The 19,857-nt window shown below is 36.0% G+C and overlaps 1 protein-coding gene and 1 pseudogene across 12 annotated transcripts in view; one reads left to right on the forward strand and one right to left on the reverse strand.

Annotated features, from left to right (window-relative positions):
* The window catches only part of PHF14 (PHD finger protein 14), a 184,190-nt gene that overhangs the window by 64,216 nt on the left and 100,117 nt on the right, over positions 1-19,857 (reverse strand). The gene's annotated exons all lie outside the window — the stretch shown is intronic.
* On the forward strand, positions 12,737-13,019 carry LOC127492693 (COX assembly mitochondrial protein homolog pseudogene; annotated as a pseudogene).

Here is a 19,857-nt window from a genome sequence, read left to right on the forward strand (position 1 = left end):
CTTTAGAGTCTAATCTCTTCATGATGAACTTGAAGCGTCATTTTAAATTTAAAAACACTTAGTTTAAATTACTTAGCATTGCTTTGTACAAAGCCAGGTCTAAGGTAAAAAGGAAACAATACTCTTGGTTCAGGGATGACCAAGTAACTTTAAAGAATATTGATGTGGCAGGTGCCATGGCTCACTTGGCTAATCCTCCACCTGTGGTGCCGGCACATGGGGTTCTAGTCCTGGTTGGGGCACCGGGTACTAGTCCCAGTTACTTCTCTTCCAGTCCAGCTTTGGCCCGGGAGGGCAGCACAGGGTGGCCCAAGTGCTTGGGTCCCTGCACCCACATGGGAGACCAGGAAGAAGTACCTAGCTCATGGCTTCGGATCAGTGCAGTGCCGGTCATAGTGGCCATTAGGGGAGTGAACCAGCAGAAAGAAGACCTTTCTCTCTGTCTCTCTCTTACTGTCTATAACTCTCTCTCTGTCTCTCTCTCTAACTTTCTAACTCTGCCTGGCCAAAAAAAAAAAAAAAAAAAAAAAACACAAACTGATGTAAGACATTCAGTTTTACATTTTAGACTGTTCCCTGCTCTGAGGCCTCTGTGTTATTCCAAATTGTTCAGTAAACATCTGAGAAGGAATAATGGTATTTAAAGAAAGAAGTAAAAAGAACAGCAGGGTTCAGGGAATGAAAGATAAACATACACTCTGCTCTGGATGTTAGTGAGGACACCAATGGACTTTCCACAATGACTTGAGTTCAAGTTCTAGCCACTGTATCAGGCAAGACAAAGACCCAGAAGGTTAGAGGAGCTAAAATGTAGTAGAGCTACAAAACTGGTTATACAGCAATGAAGCAAGGCAGAAAAACAGCAATCCAAGGGGGGATGATTACAAATGAGAAACAAAGACGACAAGAGGAAATAAGTTAAGGTAGACAGAATAAAATGGTTCAGAACAAAGATTGGACTTTGAGAAAGGTCTTGATTCAAAAGCCCAAAGAACATTAACAGGGGCTGGCGCTGTAACATAGAGGGTAAAGCTGCCACCTACAGTGCTGGCATCCCATATGGGCACCAGGTCAAATCCCAGCTGCTCCACTTCCGATCCAACTCAGCCAATTGGAGAGTGAACTAGCAGATGGAAGCCCTCTCTCTCTCTACCTCTCCTCTCTCTGTGTAATTCTTTTAAATAAATAAATCTTGAAAAAAAAAATGTGCCAGGGTAAAGCGGACACCTGCCAGCATCCTACATGAGTGCCGGTTGGAGTCCCGGCTGTTCCACTTCCAATCCAGCTCTCTGACATGGCCTGGGAGAGCAGTGGGAGATGGCTCAAGTCCTTGGGCCCCTGCACCCACTTGGGAGACCTGGAAGAGGCTCCTGGCTCCTGGCTTCAGATTGGCCCAGGTCTGGCCATTGCAGCCATCTGGGGAGTGAACCACTAGATGGAAGTCATCTCTCTCTCTTTGTCTCTCTGTAACTCGGCCTTTCAAATAAATTTTATATATATATATATGGGAGAGTCCCAGCTGCTCCACTTCCAGTCTAGCTCCCTGCTAATGTGCCTGGGAAAAAGCAGAAGATGGCCCAAGTCCTTGGGCCCCTGCAACCATGTTGGAGACCCAGATGAAACACCTGGCTCCTGGCTTCTGCCTGTCCCAGCCCTGGCCATTGCAGCCATGTGGGGAATGAACGAGTGATGGATGATTTCTTTATCTCTCCTTCTCTCTCTGTAACTCTACCTTTTAAATAAGTAAAATTTAAAAAAATCTTTTAATGGAAATTGTTACCCAAATATTCAATATTCTCAGACTTCAAGTAATATATAATACCTAGATTTTTAAAAATGTTTTGAAGAGAATCACTGAAAATCTGTGAATAAAATCAGACATTAAGATGCTACATTATACATGATTGAAATTTTCTTTTTAATATTTTTGTATGTAGTTTTACAAACACAATTTCCAAAAGAAAAATATATTTTTACTTACTATATTTTAATTTTTCTTAAACTAATGTACTTTATTTCTTAGAACTAAAACTGTTCAAGTGAGGAACATATTAACAGATTCCTTCTTCCACACTCACCCACATCACCTTTGAAAATTAAAGTTAAATTTAAATGTCAAGAACTTCATTTTAACATCATGGACATTTTCCTATCTCAGGGTAGGGAAAGATGAAGGAGAAGACAAAAAAGAAGATGAAACAAAAAGAAGATGAGACAAACATGCCATGATTTGGGTGTGTACTTCATCGATTCTTATTCCTTGCAATGATTACTGAACCAGTTCCTGAGCTAGACGTAAGGGGCAAAAACAACAAACTTTGAGATTCTAAACAGAAGATGAATTTTCTAATGAGAATGGAGCTAGACTTCATTCTGACTTTATCATTAACTGTGTATCTTTGATAAGGAAAAGTATTCAAACAACAGTTGGTCAGAACATGGTAGAGATAATGCTGAAGAGGTTCAAATGTGAGATGTTTTTGAGTAGTTCAATCTCCCAAATTGATTTTCTAATTCACAAAAAAATTAGCTGCATAATGATCATCCCAACTGGCAATTTAGAATAAGGAGATTCAAGGGCCAGCATTGTAGTGCAAGAGGTTAAGTTGCCACTTGCAACACTGGCATCCCACATGGGCACCAGTTCTGTCCAGCTCCCTGTTAATGCACCTGTGAAAGCAGCAGAAGATACATGGGAGACCTAAATGGAGCACGAGGCTCCTAGCTTCAGTCTGGCTCAGCCCAGGCCGTTGCAGCCATCTGAGTTGTGAACCAGCAGGTAGAAGTTTTCTCTTTCTAACTCTGCCTTTTAAATAAATGCATAAACCTCAAAAAAAAAAAAAAAAAAGAAAGAAAGAAAAGGAAAAGGAAAAAGAGAAAAGGAAAAAAAGAAGAAAGAAGAAAGAAGAAAGAAGAAAGAAGAGAAGAGAAAAAGGAGATTCAGCTATGGATACCTGTGGTAGGTTTGGTTCCAGGTCCCTTCTTAGGAATAGTCACTTTGAATCTACCAACATCAGCTTTTATTTATAAAATGTGATTTGTTCTAAGTGTCAGAACAATTCTCCATAGCTGTAATGTGATAATATAAATAAAATAGGTTACAAAATTCCAGGACTACTACTGTTGGGACAAAATACCATCAGTGAAACAGACACCAAGATGAAATCTACTGAATTAGCTAAAATAATCTAAAGATTAGGTTTTTTGCAGTAGTAGGGTGAAAAGTCAAAATTCCCAGAAATCCTTGGAGGAAAACTCCAGTGGAAACTGATGGGCTCAAAAGCCAACTTTGTTTCCTTAGCAGTTTCCCATTAACCACTATGTCTAATTTGTGGGAAGCTCATCTTGATTCCTTTTCAATAGTTTTAAGAAAAACCCATATATTTAAACATGCTTAGTGGTAAGGTCCATTTTTCAAGTCTGTCATTTAATTTGTCTCTTAGACACTGCAGCAGAGTCTTATGATATAGTAAAAGGTCAAAAAGCAACCTGCTATATGGAATATCATCTATACATGACTAGAAAAAGATAACCAACTCCATTTCTCAAGTATTGGAATTTTCAGGTCTTTATGAACATTCAAAACTTTAGTATAAAAATGATGGTAGTTATTGATAAGCAGCAATTATGCAGGATCATGATCTTCTTTTCAGACAGCATGCTTCCTGCCCTAACTGCTTCTCTTCAGATCCAGCTCTCTGCTTACAGCCTGGGAAAGCAGTGGAAGATGGCCTAAGTGTTTGGGCCCCTGCACCCACACGGGAGACCCAGAGGAAGTTCCTGGCTGCTGGCTTTGGATCTGCTCAGCTCTGGCCATTTTAGCCATTTGGGGAGTATACCAGTGGATGGAAGACCTTTCTGTCTCCTCCTCTCTCTGTAACTCTTCCTCTCAAATACATAAATAATCTTTAAAAAAATGTTTTGTCTAAGATGAAAACAAAAACAAAAACAAAACCCTTCACTTAGCCCAGCTTCCAAAGTAACCACCACTGTTAAGGGGTTGGCCAAGTAAGGTCAGTAATATTGCAGGCAGAATTGTAAATCTTTTAGAGATGCCACCTGCCTTCTATTCAGGTCAGCTCTCCTCCCAGGCCAGCTAGGTAATGGGAGTCAACAGGGTGCCTTCCCTAAGGAGGTTCACACCTCCCTTAGGATGTTCTTTCCGGCACCCCTTCTGAAGAGAAAGATAGGTCGGGGCCGCATATCTGGCCAGGCCTTAAAGCCCACCTGATTATTACCAAGCCCCTTCTGTCAGTTTCTATTTGCTTTTCAATGGAAAAACTTGCTAGTGTGTTAGACGGCACTTTCCTTAGGTCCTCTAATAAGGATTCTGTCCTTTGTATTAGACTGTATTGAAACTTTCTCCAGATTTGAAACAGTGAAATTCTAGATGACTATGCACATGAAATCTCACATGGAAGCAATTTCTGCAAGCTGGCACTGTGTCACCCTCGAGAGGCCATCTCCTGCTGGAACCTGCCAATCCCAACAATGCCCATTTTCAGAATGAAGCAGCCAGAGCAGTCATCCCCCAGCTCCCCTCACAGAAGTTAGAGTCTATTCTTCTGGGAGAGGGAATGTGAGGAGTGAGATGGGCTAATAGGCAGTCAGGCTGGTCCCAGTGGAAATTTAGTGTGCAAAACTCTTTCTTCTCTAAAAGTTATCTTTAGCAAGATCATAAGTGTCTGCCTTACCTCCTTAGGAATCTCCAATCTTATCATTGAGACTAGAAAGGGAGTGGTGACTCCACCCTTATGAGCTCTCAGTCTACTGTAAAACAAATTAGGTATCCTGCCCTTCTGCCCTTTGATGGCTCTTTTGTTTTATCATGAGCAACCCAGACAGGGTAAAAGATTGCAAAGGTTTTGTCCCTGCCTTGTAACTGAATGTCAATCTGATTGTCAAGTTTTTTTTTCTTCCAAAATTATGCTTAAAAAGCCCACTACCACCAGCCCCTTTAGGTTTTGCCTCTCTTGGAGCCCCACTCTATGCCACTCTGGCTGGAGGTCTCAGACCTAATAAATTTTGCTTTTAAATCTTAGAAAAAAATGTTTTGCAAATAAAAATAACATAGCTAAGACAAGTTCCCATTAACATCTGATGAACATACCTCTTAAAATATTAAGTAAGTATCATTTTAATTAACATACAGATTTATTCTTGTCTTGGGATATGTACTGAGGCATAATATGAGATAAGCACTAGCTTGGGACTGGTATGTTAATTAGTTTTATTATTAACATATGGTGCTTACACACTAACAAGAATGGACTGAGACTGGTGTTGTGAGGTAGCAGATAAATCTACCACCCAAGATGCCAGCATCCCATATGGGCACCGGCTCCTGTCCCAAGTGATTCACTTCTGATCCAGCTCCTGCTAATGGCTTGGCGAAAGCAGCAGCAGATGGTCCATATGTTTGGGCACCTGACACCCACATGGGAGACCTGGATGAAGCCATCTGGGGAGTGAATCAGTGGATGGAAGATCACTGTTCTTGTTTCTCCCTTTTCCGGTAACTCTGACTTTCAAATAAATAAACAAATCTTTTATTAAAAAAATCATGGACAGACCAAGACATATGTACTAAGTATAAGGGATGGTAAGTCTGTAACTCAATGAAAAAGGGGAACTTACTTCAGATATGCAAGATTATTTCAGATTTATGTTACTTTAAATTATAAAATAAAAGCAAGATGGTATACATGTAACAGGACAATTTTAAGAAGGAGAACTAGCATGCAAAGATCTCTATATAAATCTGTGAGTAGCTGTGAAGCTGTGAGCAGCTGGAAATGAAGACAAAAGAGACCAGTTTTGGAGGGTCTATAAGCCATTTTATAACATCTGGATTTATATTTCAAGAAATGGGAAGCTTCTGGACAAATTGAAGTATAACAGGAATGAACTCATGTTTTATTAAGACAACTGGATAGAAGCTAGATATATTTAAACTGCAGAAGACATTGGTTATTACCAGGACAGAGCAGTTGAAGGTACATAAGGAATACATACTCTGCATACACATCCATGTGTTAATTTATTCATAAGTCATTTATATATATTATATATAAATAATTTACTTGTATACACACACATTCATTTAATCACCAAAACAATTACAAGTAGGAATATTATGTCCAGTTTATAGATTAGGATGTTCAAGGACTGAGATAACATAATTAGCTCAAAGGCACAACTAATAGGTAATAAGGTAATTTAAAAAACTTGGCTCTAAAATTCAAGCATTCAACCATTATATCTTTTTTTTTAACCACTATGCTTTGCTACTGATAAGAACTAGATAACGAATTGCACTGAAAAAAAAAAAAACACACACACGCATACAGCAAGAAAAGACAGTTTTAAAGATGAAGGTTGGTTGCCAATGTTAAATGCCAAAATGAGGCCAAACAGAATGAGTATTTAGAATATATAAAGGTCACTGCATTTAGCAATTAAAAGTTGACCAGTACCTTCTACAAGGGAAACAATAACTTTTGCCTTTGAAATCATCAAATATGTATCCAATATTTCAATGACCAAAACATTACACAAAAAGTTGTAACATCAACAAGTAGCTTCACCATATGTTTTAAAAGATTATTTATTCATTTGAGAAGTAGTCACAGACAGTGAGAGGAGAGACAGAGAGAAAGGCCCCCATCTGCTGGTTCATTCCCCAAGTAGCTGCAACAACCAGAACTGTGTCGATTCGAAGCCAGAAGCTTCCTCTGGGTCTCCCATGTGGGTGCAGGGGCTCAAGCCCTTGGGCCATCTTCCACTGCTTTCCCAGACCATAGCAGAGAGCTGGATCAGAAGAGGAGCAGCCTGGACTAGAACCAGTGCCCATATGAGATGTCAGCGCCGCAGGGGGAGAGGATTAACCTACTGCGCCACAGTGCCAGCCCCGCTTCAACATACTTAAAATTTAGCACTTCTAGGGTGGGTATTTGGCATAGTGGATAAGACTCTGCTTGTGCCACCTACATCCCATAAGTTTCAGAGTTCAAGTCTTGACTCCACTCTGGATTCCAGTTTCCCACTAAAGGGCAGATAACAGGTGATGGCTTAGGTCTCTGCCACCCACCTGTGAGATCCAGATTGAGCTCCAGCCTCAACCTGGCCCACTCCTGGCAGTTGCGAGTATTTGGATAGTGAACCAACAGATGGAAGATTTCTTTCTCTCTGCCTTTGAAATAAATTAAAGAATGAATAAACAAAAATTATAAAAATACTCAATAAAATCAGCAATTCTGACATTTGAAATTAACAAATAGAATCTTCTGAAAACACAATTTCCTTTAAATTTACAGCTTTTAAATCAACAGAAGAGTATAACTTATAGGAAAGTAAAAGAGTATTTTTGTATTATAGATACATAATTTAAAAATTATTTTTAAACAAGCAGTTCTATTAAACTAGCTAAGAAAAACTGTACATAGATAATATGTACTTCCTGCCCAAGCAATGTGTTAGATGTCAGCTGGCTATTTCATAATAACACTGGATTAGTTTTTGTTTTTTAGATATAAACACCACACATAAAATTTGAATTTCAATTTGGCAAAACATATTGTTAGCAAAGAAAGTCAAAAGAGCAAACAAACAAAAAAAAACTAACAAGCTGAAAGAAAATATTTACAACTTACACAAAGACATGATAAATTCATTTGTTAAAAAGAAAAAAAATTGCAACAAATGAAGCAGAGGATATGGAAAATCAATTCACAGATAAATCAAATGGCTAATCAATATATGAACACTAAACTTCATAGTTACAAAATACAATCAAAATGCTATTTTCCACCCAGTAGACTGATAAAAATCTCCTCAATCATATCATCATATGTTCATGTACAATGACAAATGAAATATTATTACCCATGAAAATGTGAGATATGCATATACTTTGGGACATTACCTTGAGATAAGAATTAAACTCGAAAAAATAAATTTTCATCAACAAGGAGAGACTGCAGTAGTTTTGGGCTCACTATATTTTGTAGATACTTCACAAATGGTTTACTGGTACACTTACTGCACAAAAAGTCTACTATGTATTTTTAAGTTAAAAGCCTTTACAGCTTTAACTGAAAGAGGGTGAGGAGGCCAGCACATAGTCCCTGAGTATTTTGTATGTAAGAGGAAATATACATGGATGGATACACAGTAGTCCCCCCCTCATCTCCAAGCAACACATTTCAAGACACCCTGGGATGCCTGAAACTACAAGACAGCACCAAACCCCATACAATTTTTTTTATATGCCCTGCAGCACTTTCACATACTATCATACCTATTCTATCTTTCCATGTTTTACGCCATGTGCCACCTCCTTTGTATTACTACTCTTGTACTCTGAAGTCTTCACTAAATACAGTAATAGCTTCTTGAACACAAGCACTATGACAGCTGAGCTGGGAGTGTAAACAGCATGGATACACTAGACAAAGAGACGAACTACATCCTGCATGGCCCAAAATTAATAAACTATGAGAGTATGTCATATTAATCAGAACAGCAGGCAATTTAAAATGTATTATTTCTGGAATTTTCCATTTAACATTTTCAGACCATGATTGATCACAGATAATTGAAATTGTGGATGAAGGAGAAGTACTGTACATTAAACTAATTTTGTTTCCTCAAAGGGGCATGTTCACAGGAAGTAAGAAGAAAACATTTGATGCTTTAAAAATCAGTTCAATAATATATGAGCATATGCTGAAACATGTTTTACCATTAATTTTTCTTCAGAATGTGGTGTGTTGTATTTTCTAGTTTCAGCTCTATAATTATTTTTACTACCTTTTTAGCAAACAGTTATGTTTATAAAAAATAGCATCTTATGAAGTACCCTTTCATATCTTACTTATGTAGCATTTTTTTTTTCCCAAGGCACAGGTACAAGAGATTTGGGTTCAGTCATACTCTTGATTTCCCAAATCTGATATGCCTACTTTTCTGACACTCAAAGTCTCCTATCAGAAATCTATGTATGCTTATTAATTTTTTCAAACCTTCTTTTCTGGTTATAAAAATAAGATATAGTCATTATCAAAAATTATAAATATACAAAGGAGGTTGAAATAAAAATAATTATTTTATTAAAAAATTAAGATCAGGATCATAAAAATGGCATTTTTTTAACATAAACTTACATGAAGGTTTTCAGACAGCTTAAATAATCTTTTTATAATAAGTACATGAGTGGTCAAAAAGAGGAAAAAATGTATAATATATTGTAATTCATTTAATCATTCCCTATTCCTAGGTATTTATGCTGATTCCGTATACTTCTCATTATTATACTGACTACTATTAAGAAGATTCATACATAAAACTTGAGCTAATTTCTGTTCCTTCTGGAAAGATTCCTATAAGTGTTGTTACTTTACAAACATTACTGTCATGCTTAATGTCCTTGACTTTATTGCTAATTACCCTCCAGAGAAGTTACACCAGTTTAATTTTCATACCTGGGTATGAGGGTGCTATTAACTTTCATATGCTTGTGTCATTTTCTAAACCACAGTAATAAATTTATGACAAGTACATCTTTTATATTTTCTGCTATCACCTTGGATCAAATCACTAGCAGCACTCTGGGAATGACAATAGTCTCTTAGGCATTATCTTCATTGCTGTTAGTGCACCATCAGCAAATGGAATATGTAACGACAACTTCTTATTAAATGAGATCAACGAAAAAAGTACATAGCCCAACCTTTTAGAAATTCCTTATAAACTCAAAATCCTAGACTTTGTGATTGACAGTCCTCTAATGTATTCGCTCAATAGGGAACACTTCAATCATGACACTAACAAAGCCCTTCAGGAATTTTAGTTGAAAGAATAAGCATATACATCCACACTGCATATTGTACTAATTAGTTCTTTTGATCAACAGTGTTTTCAAGGAATTAAATAAGATGGAGTGAAGATAAAGAATTGCTGAACAAAGTGTAAAATTTGCTATTTTGAGACACTTGGGAGAAAGAGTAGCAAAGCTAGTATTTGTTAAAAAACTAAATATAATCTACACTTACAGAGTTCATGAAAAGCAATAAAGTCTCCTACTGAAAAAGTCATTCAGTTGGGTGAAAAGAAACTAATGATGGCACATTAATTGAAAAATTCCAGGTTATATTTCCTTTTTCTTAATTGAAATTACAACTTTGATGAATGTTCCTATAATTTTTTTCTCCTATGGGAGAATAAAATCAAATTAAGTGTTTTCACTCTGTGATACATTTTTCAAAAAAGTGACATGCAAACAAATATGCATATGCAAAATAAATTCTCAAGTTTTTTTTTCTTTGTTTTTAACTGTGTGACAGGGCTGACACCCAGGTACTCCACATCTAAAACTAAATCTAATGCTGCAAAAGTATTACAACAAATTATACTTTGATGGGTTACTTTCTCTAACTACACAACCACACTTGGCTTGTTTTTATAGGTGCAAGTAAGCTTTCTACTAATGCTATGTAGACAACTTTATGACATTCATTCGTAATAGAAATGTATTCTCTCACAGTTCACAGGCATTTATCTTTTAGATCACTGAGGCTATTCATATTTTATTTCATTGTACAAGTATAATCAGATCTAGTAACAAACACCAAAAGTGATAATCAAAGTAGGGCACTGTGAGAGTTACACATATAGTCACTAAAAAAAAAACTTTCCTGATTGATTACCCTATCATTTATGATCAAGGTTACTTGGAAGAAAAAAACAAGAGGAGGACAATGGAGGAAAAAAAATTAAAAAAAAATATCGTATTTGACAGCAGAGCTAAATGACTGTGTGTATCACAGTTAAACACAACATGCACAAAGAGGAAAAGACGCATTTTGGAAATATTTTAATTTATTTTGAAAACAAAGATTCCTATTACAGAATTCAGTGCTTGGTCACTCTTCCTGCACATTCCTATCCTAACTTTAGTTTCTTTTTAATGAAGAAAAGGAAAGTCAGCAAAACAAAATGCCACTATTAAATCATTTTGCAACATTTTGTGTCAAAAATGTAATGGGAAATGCACACATCAAGGGAAAGGTTACTGTTCTTCCAGAACATTTTTTCACTTGGTTCACGGCTCATCCTTCTACATAACAGTGCAGGCACTACTGATGGTTTTCTCTTTGAGTTTAATGTGGCATTTGAAGGATTATGGCATTTTTCAGGAAACCACAGTGCAGTGATTTTAGTGGTTATCTCACTGAAAGTGATGCCGTGATTTAGAATAACTGCTCTGTTTATGTGCAGTTGTAAAAGGCAGCTCCTGAGTCATCTCACAATATCAACCTAATTCTTGATTATGTATTTTCTTAACAATACATAATGTCAGTCCAGAAAGAGAAAACAGAATTAGAGACAATTCTTTGAATTGAGCCTGCTGTGTATATACATATATACAGGTGTACTACATTTAGTTTAAATTCTTTTCAGTGCACTATAATAAGAGCTAATTCAGAAATTGATAACTTCAATTCATCTCAGTTTAGGGTAAGAGTAACTGCTCTTAGAAACTGCTTCACAATATGGACTTAGGTATATAAAAATTACAATGAAAAGCAACTTATATCTTACATGTCAAATAATTAGCAGCTATTTGGAGAGATTAAATATGAGAAATGCTATAAAAATTGTCCAGATGTCATTTTTATCTACTTACATATTTTATTCTATTTAAAAGTTCAATTTACTTTTTTACAGAAAAACAAATGCTTCAGATTAAAATAAGACATTCTGCATTATATCTACTTCTCCCAAACTTAAGTCTCAATTAGCAATAAATGAAAAAGCGATGGCCTTATAATGAACTCATGTATTTTTGATAGGCTATGGTCTCTAAAATATACAATTAAAATTGAAATTAAGAGTTACACATACAACTAAAAGGATGACTGTTGGCAGGAGGCTTATATGTAACTCAGAATTCCTTGTATTTCAATAATATTTTGTATTTCTGAATTTCTTTCTCTTCTTCATTCCTGAACAGTCCGGGGGTCTTCAAAACATTCATGGGGAACACATATTATAAAAAGATTATGTGTAGATTTAAAAATTTTTTCTTCACCAAAATAAACATATCATTTAATTCAATTTCTGCACTTTTTGGAGTCCTTGTATTACCAACTCATGGAAAGTAAGAGTTAAAAGAAATTGACAAATCAGTCTAATGCCATGTTCATTTCATGAATGAGAAATGTTCCCAGAGGAGTTATCCACATTCCAGATCATCACACAGAATCTTGCTAGCAGAGCATTATCAAAAATTCTAACCTTTCAATTTTAATCTTCTGCTCTCTCCCCAACTATTTTCCTAGCCTTTTTTTTTTTTAATATTTATTTATTTCAAAGTCAGGGTGACAGAAAGAGAGAGAGGGAGAGAGAGAAAGAGAGAATCTTTCATCCACTGGTTCACTCCCCAGATGGCCACAACAGCCAGAGCTGATCAGACTGAAACCAGGGGCGGGGAGCTTCACCCAGGTCTCCCACATGGTGCAGGGGCCCAAACACTTGGGCCATCTTCCACTGCTTTCCTCAAACTGCTAGCAGGGAGCAATGTTGCGCTCCTCAGCTCCCTGTGTTGCCCCTCCTCTTCTTCCTGGGGCTCCCATCGCAGGAACCTCCGGGGTTTGCACGTGTTGTCAAGTGTGGGCTCCTTCCTCTCTGCCTCCTTCCCCGGAGCCTCCGCGCCCATCCTTCCCTGCTCGCCGAGATGGCGCTCGACCCCGCAGATTTAACCGAATGTTGCAAGGAATCTGGAATCTTTATGGTAGTAAAATGTCGGAAGAAAAATTCTTCATTCATTGAAAGAATGTCTAACTGCTTACTATAATGTTCCAACCTTTTATGAAGAATGCAAAATGGAATACCTGAAGGAAAGGGAAGAATTCAGAAAAACTGGAATTCCTACTAAGAAAAGGCTACAGAAGCTTCCCACCAGCACGTAAAAAATATACCAGTGACATTCAGAAACTTAATATCTGTGGAAGTCATTTACAATATAAATCACTTAGCATAATGGACTCAACATAAAAATGTTTCATCATAATTATGAAAAATATTACCTAAAATACAGATCTTTTTCAAAGTTCTGATTTATTAAATGAGATAGAAGTAAATAAAAAAAAGAAAGTTGAGCAGCTGGAATATGAACCAGTGCCCATAAGGGATGCTGGCATGGCAGGTGGCAGCTTTACTCCCTATGCCACAATGTCAGCCCTTTCCTAGTTAATTTTTGTTTTCAACTGAGTTTTACTTTTTTGTTCACACTAACATAAATATTAAATGTACTACTACTGTCCAAATGTATGTGGGCTCTTGTCCCTTAATAAGCAAAAAAGGATCATCCTGATTTTACTAGTTAGCAACTTCCAAAAAATATGTCAACAATATTAAGAATAATACAAAAAATATATACCACATGAAGACAATGAATGAGTAAGGTGAACTAAGGGGGAAAATTGAAGTCAGCTGGCTGTTCTGCTTTTTTTTAATCAGAGAAGAGAAATGTGAAAACATTTGTGTTCAAATATCACAGTATTAACTAAAATGCACACCACATAGCACACGTGACATTTCCCTGAACAAAATCACCTTAAGAGTATGTAATGCTAAAGTCATGTCTTCCATGAGATTTAGGTCTCTGTCTCATGCTTGCTAAAGAAAAAAAAATCAATTAAATGGTGTAAAACATCTCTGTCAAGGAACAAATTATACATTATTTTATGTATTTTATTAGGATTTAATTTGTTATTCTTATTTGCTAAGCTTACTAAATTTCAAAGGAGTGCAACACTCTGTTATCCTATATTGTACCATTCATCTAAATGATCCTTCCTCTCCAAATAATAACAAAAAAATCAGATCACAGCTAAGCAAGAGGCTATGACTGCATATGAATTATACCTATTCTGCAAATTTAATTCTCAAAATGCAATTATAGTATACTTGTAATCTGACCTTTTTGCACAACTAATGGTTAATTATTTACTTCAATAAAATTTCAAATCATTATGCCTCCATAGAGTGACTTCAAAAAGTTCATGGAAAACAGAATTAAAGACAAAAACTATAAGCTTTACTTCTCAACATTTGCTCCATTATGTTTAAAATAGCTTTGTAATGAATGATATTAGCCATTTAATGCATCAAAAATAAGAGGGCCCTAGAAATTTAATCATACTAATACTGTCTTTTTACATTACTAGCCAAAGAAAAATGGGTGCCCTTCAAAGATATTTTAAGATTAGAGAAAATACAGACATCAGAAGGAGCCAAATCAGAATTGATGCCCAATAATTACCCATTGATGTTCTCAAAACTGCCCTTGTGTATGGAGAATGAGCAGGAACATCCTCATGGTGGACAAAATCTCTCTGGTGAAGTTTTCCTAAGCATTTTATGTTAAAGCTTTGGTAATTTTCTTAAAACACTCATTAACAACAATTTGTTGTTCTTTGCCCTTCAGAAAGTCAATTAACAAAATGCCTTGAACATACTAAAACAACTTGCCATGATCTTTGCTCTTGACTAGTCTGCTTTTGTTTTGACTGGATCACTTCTACTTGTAGGTAGCCATTGCTTTGATTGTGTTTTATCTTTAGGATTGTACTGGTAATGCCATGATTCATCTCCTGTTCCAATTATTCAAAGTAATGCTTCAGAATATTGATCCCACTTGCTTAAAATTTTTATTAAAAGTTCTCCTTTCTGTAGATATTCTGAGTGCAGCAGTTCTAGAAACCACCGAACAGTATGCTCAACTATCATTGTTGAGTCAGAATTTTATAAGCTGAACTAACTGTCTATATATTAGCTATTGTTTCTGCTGTCAATCATTGGGCATCTTAAATTGTGGCATGAAAAAGATTCATATTTTATTTGTAAGTTGACATGAATGGATTGCTAATAGGAACTTCATTTTCAAAATTGTCACATCCCTTCCAAAAATGAGTTATCAATTTGTAAGCTGTTGAATTCTTCGGGACATTGTCTCCCAAAACTTTTTGTAAAGCAATGATTTCACCATTCTTCCATCCAAGTTTAACTATCAATTTGATATCTGCTCTTGCTTTGATCTTAGCAGAATTCAAGGGCTCTTTTGAAACAAATGTATTATACTTTTTAATACCACAAACTATATCCTGTTCAGACATGTCATAAAAAGTTACTGTAAGTTTATTTTGTAAAAAGAAATTTTGAAATGTATGTAGTTTCAGCATAATACACATTATCCATGAACCATTTGAAGAACCTACCTATTCAGAAGTTTATTCAATCTACAATCAGAGCAAGGATATATGTTGTTCTTCAAGATAAGAAAAAGAGACTACAAAAGTAGAATATTGGAAAGACTATCCTTCAACAAAGAATAAAGTTTTCTAATACCAGAATCTATAGGAATGAAATACAAGATCTCATCCTGGAAATGTCCATAACCAAGAAAATTAAATGATGTGTTTCGAAACTGGAGTATAGAGTGGATGCAAAAGTGAAGTTTCCTTTTTTAAAGACTATCTTTCAGAATTTTTTTTCACTTTTTTTTTGTTTAAACTGAGTGGTTCACTAACAAATGGGGAGTTTGAAATTAGAAGTCATTTTATGTTTTATATACAGCTTCAAGAAGTTACTAAATTTAAAGTGTCATGTGATTAATTTAAAAGTTACAGATAATAAATCAGAAATGATACCACTTTAAGAACTGGATATGTCTTTAGACACAGCTGTTAGCACACTGAACATGAAGCAAAAAGGTATTGTCTGTTTACTCTCTTAATTCTAACTGATCAGACTCCTAGCAATACCCTTATGGAGAGAAGGTATACTGTATTAAGAAGAAAATGTCAATGAACCATTACTCCTTCAAAGTAAATTGAGAAAAAATTAAAATACAGTGTTTTCTTCCCCCGTTTTATTTAAAATCTTCATAAACTAGATTGCTATCCATGGATGCGAAGGTTTAGCTTTTAAAAAAAGATTAAATCTTTATTTAAACTAAAAAAAAAAAAAAAAACAAGATTACAGCACAAAGATCTCAAAGAACATTAAATATAGAAAATAAAACATGACAGGGCTGGTGCCATAGCATAGTAGGTAAAGCCGCCACTTCTGGCACTGGCATCCCATATGGGTACCACTTGAAGGCCCAGCCGCTCTGCTTCCAATCCAGCTCCCTGCTAAGGTGTCTGGGAAAGCAGTGGAGGACGGCAAAAGTGCTTAGACCCCTGTACCCACATGGGAGACCCACAAGAAGCTCCTGGATCCTGCTTCGGACTGGTCATTGCAGATATTTGGGGAGTGAACCAGTGGATGGAAGACTTCTCTTTCTGTTTCTCCCTCTGTCTTTGCCTTTCAAGTAAATAAATCAATTTTTAAAGAAGATTTAAAAAAAAATAACATCAGATCTGATCATGAAAGAGATGTCATCATTTGGCCTATTAACAAACACATGTATCAAAAGAAAGTTGTATCCCATCAGCGAGCTGGCATAAAAATTATGCTGAGGACTCTGTAGCCACACCACTTAAGTCTGAACCCCATTTCCACCAATTTCTAGCTATGTGACTTTTTGGAATTTATTTAGGTTCTCTATGCCTCAGTTTCCACATAAAATAAATAATAAAGTCACAAAGTCAGTAAATGATTTAATATGATACATAATGAATAAATTATGGATGTATATCAGTAGAGTTCTTGCTTGCATATATAGAACATTTTCATTTTTCTAAACACTGTGCCAAGTTCTTATACTCCAGATAACCCATGGAGTAGGCACTACTATTCATTGTAGATAGGAAGTTAAGCCACAGGGAATATAAAAGCAGTGTCAAAAACAGTAGAAACAGGGGCCAGTGCTGTGGCACAGCAGGTTAACGCCCTGGCCTGAAGCGCCGACATCCCATATGGGCACCGGTTCTAGTTCTGGCTGCTCCAATTCCAATCCACCTCTCTGCTATAGCCTGGGATAGCAGTAGAAGTTGGCCCAAGTCCTTGGGCCTCTGCACCTGCATGGGAGACCTGGAAGAAGCTCCTGGCTCTTGGCTTTGGACCAGCGCAGTTCCAGCCATTGTGGCCAATTGGGGAGTGAACCAATGGATGGAAGACCTCTCTCTCTCTCTCTCTGCCTCTCCTCTCTGTGTAACTCTCAAGTAAAAAATAAATAAATCTTTAAAAAAAATAGTAGAAACAAGTTTCAAACTCAGTAGACTTTTTATAAATCCTCACACCTAGTGTTTCATTATATCGTATTACTTCCCAAGAAATAGAGAGACAATTTAAAATTTAATAAAATCTAGGCTCTTTAAACATATTTAGCAGGGTCCCTATCTAAATATCCAACATCAATATTTTGAGTTTAAGAAGGAACAAACTGGGATTTTTTTCACATTACAAAAAAACTAACTTCTTCAACTCAATATTAAACAAATAACCTATATTTAAAAGTAGTTCACACAGGAAGAGATAAAATCAACCAGTGAGTCCATGAAAACTGTAGTTACTTATCAGATACAGTTAAATAATACAAATTAAACCACAGTGAGAGTCTCTTTACACACTGATTAAAAATGGTTAAAATTAAATAAAGACAAAAATGTCACTTAAATGAAACTCTAGAAGGGAAAAAACTTGTATCCAGTTAACAAAACAGAAGAGTGGTTGCTCTGAAATTTTGGAAGTATGAAAATGTTCTGTATCTTTATGAGAATAGGGGTCTTAAGTGTAAAATGCTTTTGTCAAAATTCACTGATTTATTCAGTTGAGGATTTCACTGTATGTAACTGTTAACATATACACAAAAAAGCCAAAAACAATTGAACTTAGTAGATAACACCTTTTGCAGCAGTTTGGGTTGGCAATTTTGAAATCATGTTCTGTGTATTTTAACCATAATAAAATAGTTAAATACATTTGCCTAAGACATAAAAGAGTCATGTTGAATATGATAACTCATAAATTAAAATAAATAGAAGCAATATTTCCATGAAACTGCTTATGCATGTTTTGTTATTTCATCATTACTTCAGAGTTCACAACCTTAGGGAAGTTACACTGCTGCTTCTACATAGTGTACATAGTCTAGATTTAAAAAATTTATTTGAAAGGCAGTGTTACAGAGAAAGGGAGACATAGAGATCTTCCATCCACTGGTTCACTCCCCAGATGCTGGCAACAGACGAGGCTGGTCCAGTCCAAAGCCAGAGCTTCATCCTACTCTCCCAGATGGGTGGCAGGGGCTCCAGGACATTGGCCTTTCACTGCTTTCCCATGTCCATTAGCAGGGAGTTGGATCAGAAGTGGGGCAGCCAGAACTCTTAACTGGCTGCAATATGTGATGCCAGGGTCACAGGCAGCAGCTTAATCCACTACATCACAAAACTGGCCAAACAACCAGGATTTTTATTCTTTTAACTTTCTGTTGTTTAGATCTAGATGGCTAAGATTGTAGTTTATCAAAATACCTATTTTTACAAAATAGCAAGAGTGTCAGAGTTGAGGCATGGCGTGCTAAGATGTCGCCTGTAATACCAGCAACCCATGTGAATGCCATTTTGAGTCCTGGCTAATTCATTTCCAATCCAACTCCCTGTTAATGTACCTGGGAAGGCAGTGGAATATGACCCAAGTGCTTGGACCCCTGCCACCCACATGGGAGACCTAGATAGAGTTTCTGGCTCCTGGATTTGGCCTGGTCCAGCCCTGGCCGTTGTGGCAATTTGGGGAGTGAATGAGTGGATGGAAGATCTCTCTCTCTCCATCTCTCCTTCTCTCTGAGTAACTTTACATTTAAGTTAAATAATCTTACAAAAAATCAGGAAGGATAATGTTTTATAGAAGCTTACATAGCTGTAACATTGGCTCATGTTTTTCTACTCACCTTTGATTTAGAAAGAAGTAGCAAAAATACCTCTATTGCTGCTCAAGCTGATAAACTTATATAGTCTAGCATTACTCACATATTAAGTATGATTAGTTTTATTGGTTTTACTTCTATTACTAAGATGATTCGATTACAAATGTAGCATTTCAAAAATTAATATAACTAAATGGACATATTTTTAAAAGAAATAATAAACTTTTAAAACTAGAGGATATTCCATAATGTAATTTCTTTTTCTAAAGATATAAAAAAACTTGAGAAACAACCACTTGATTAAGAAAATAAAAATCAGTAAATATTATTTTTAAATAATTATATTTAATATTTCAGATTGTAGCAGAAATTGGAAAATCTAACTTTACTGTTTTAATCTTACTTAACTATTAAATGATGCTATTGTATGGTAACTATCAATTATTTGGAATGCAACTGCTTCTATAATGGTTATCTTAAATATAAAGCACATGTAAAAACTCAAAAACAATTAAAAATATAAAAAAGTTTCAAACTGGTCATAATTCTGTTATTTTGCTTGCTTAAGTTTTCAAATGATTCATAATACTTCATTATCTGGATTTAAAATGCAGAATTTTCTTCCCTTTTGATGTTAACCCTAAGAGTTAAGTGATAAACATCTTTGCCTATGAATTATGAGTGTTATATCTCTTCAGATACCCTGACATACCTCTTTATCTTAATCTTTTATATTAATTTAACATGAAAATTAGTGAGATTAAATACCTTGCCAAAGATTTCTTAATGCAAGTTCATATGAAATGTGCAAGCCCCTAGCCACTGTGGAAGGCATCTTTGTTTTAGTGTCTTGGGTCAAGGACATAGAAGCTATACTAAGGTGGCCGGTGCTGCAGCGCAGCAGGTTAATGCCCTGGCCTGAAGTGCCAGCATCCCATATAGACACTGGTTTGAGACCCGGCTGCTCCTCTTCCAATCTACCT

Source organism: Oryctolagus cuniculus, chromosome 16 (genome assembly GCF_964237555.1).
Source record: "Oryctolagus cuniculus chromosome 16, mOryCun1.1, whole genome shotgun sequence".
NCBI lineage: Eukaryota > Metazoa > Chordata > Mammalia > Lagomorpha > Leporidae > Oryctolagus > Oryctolagus cuniculus.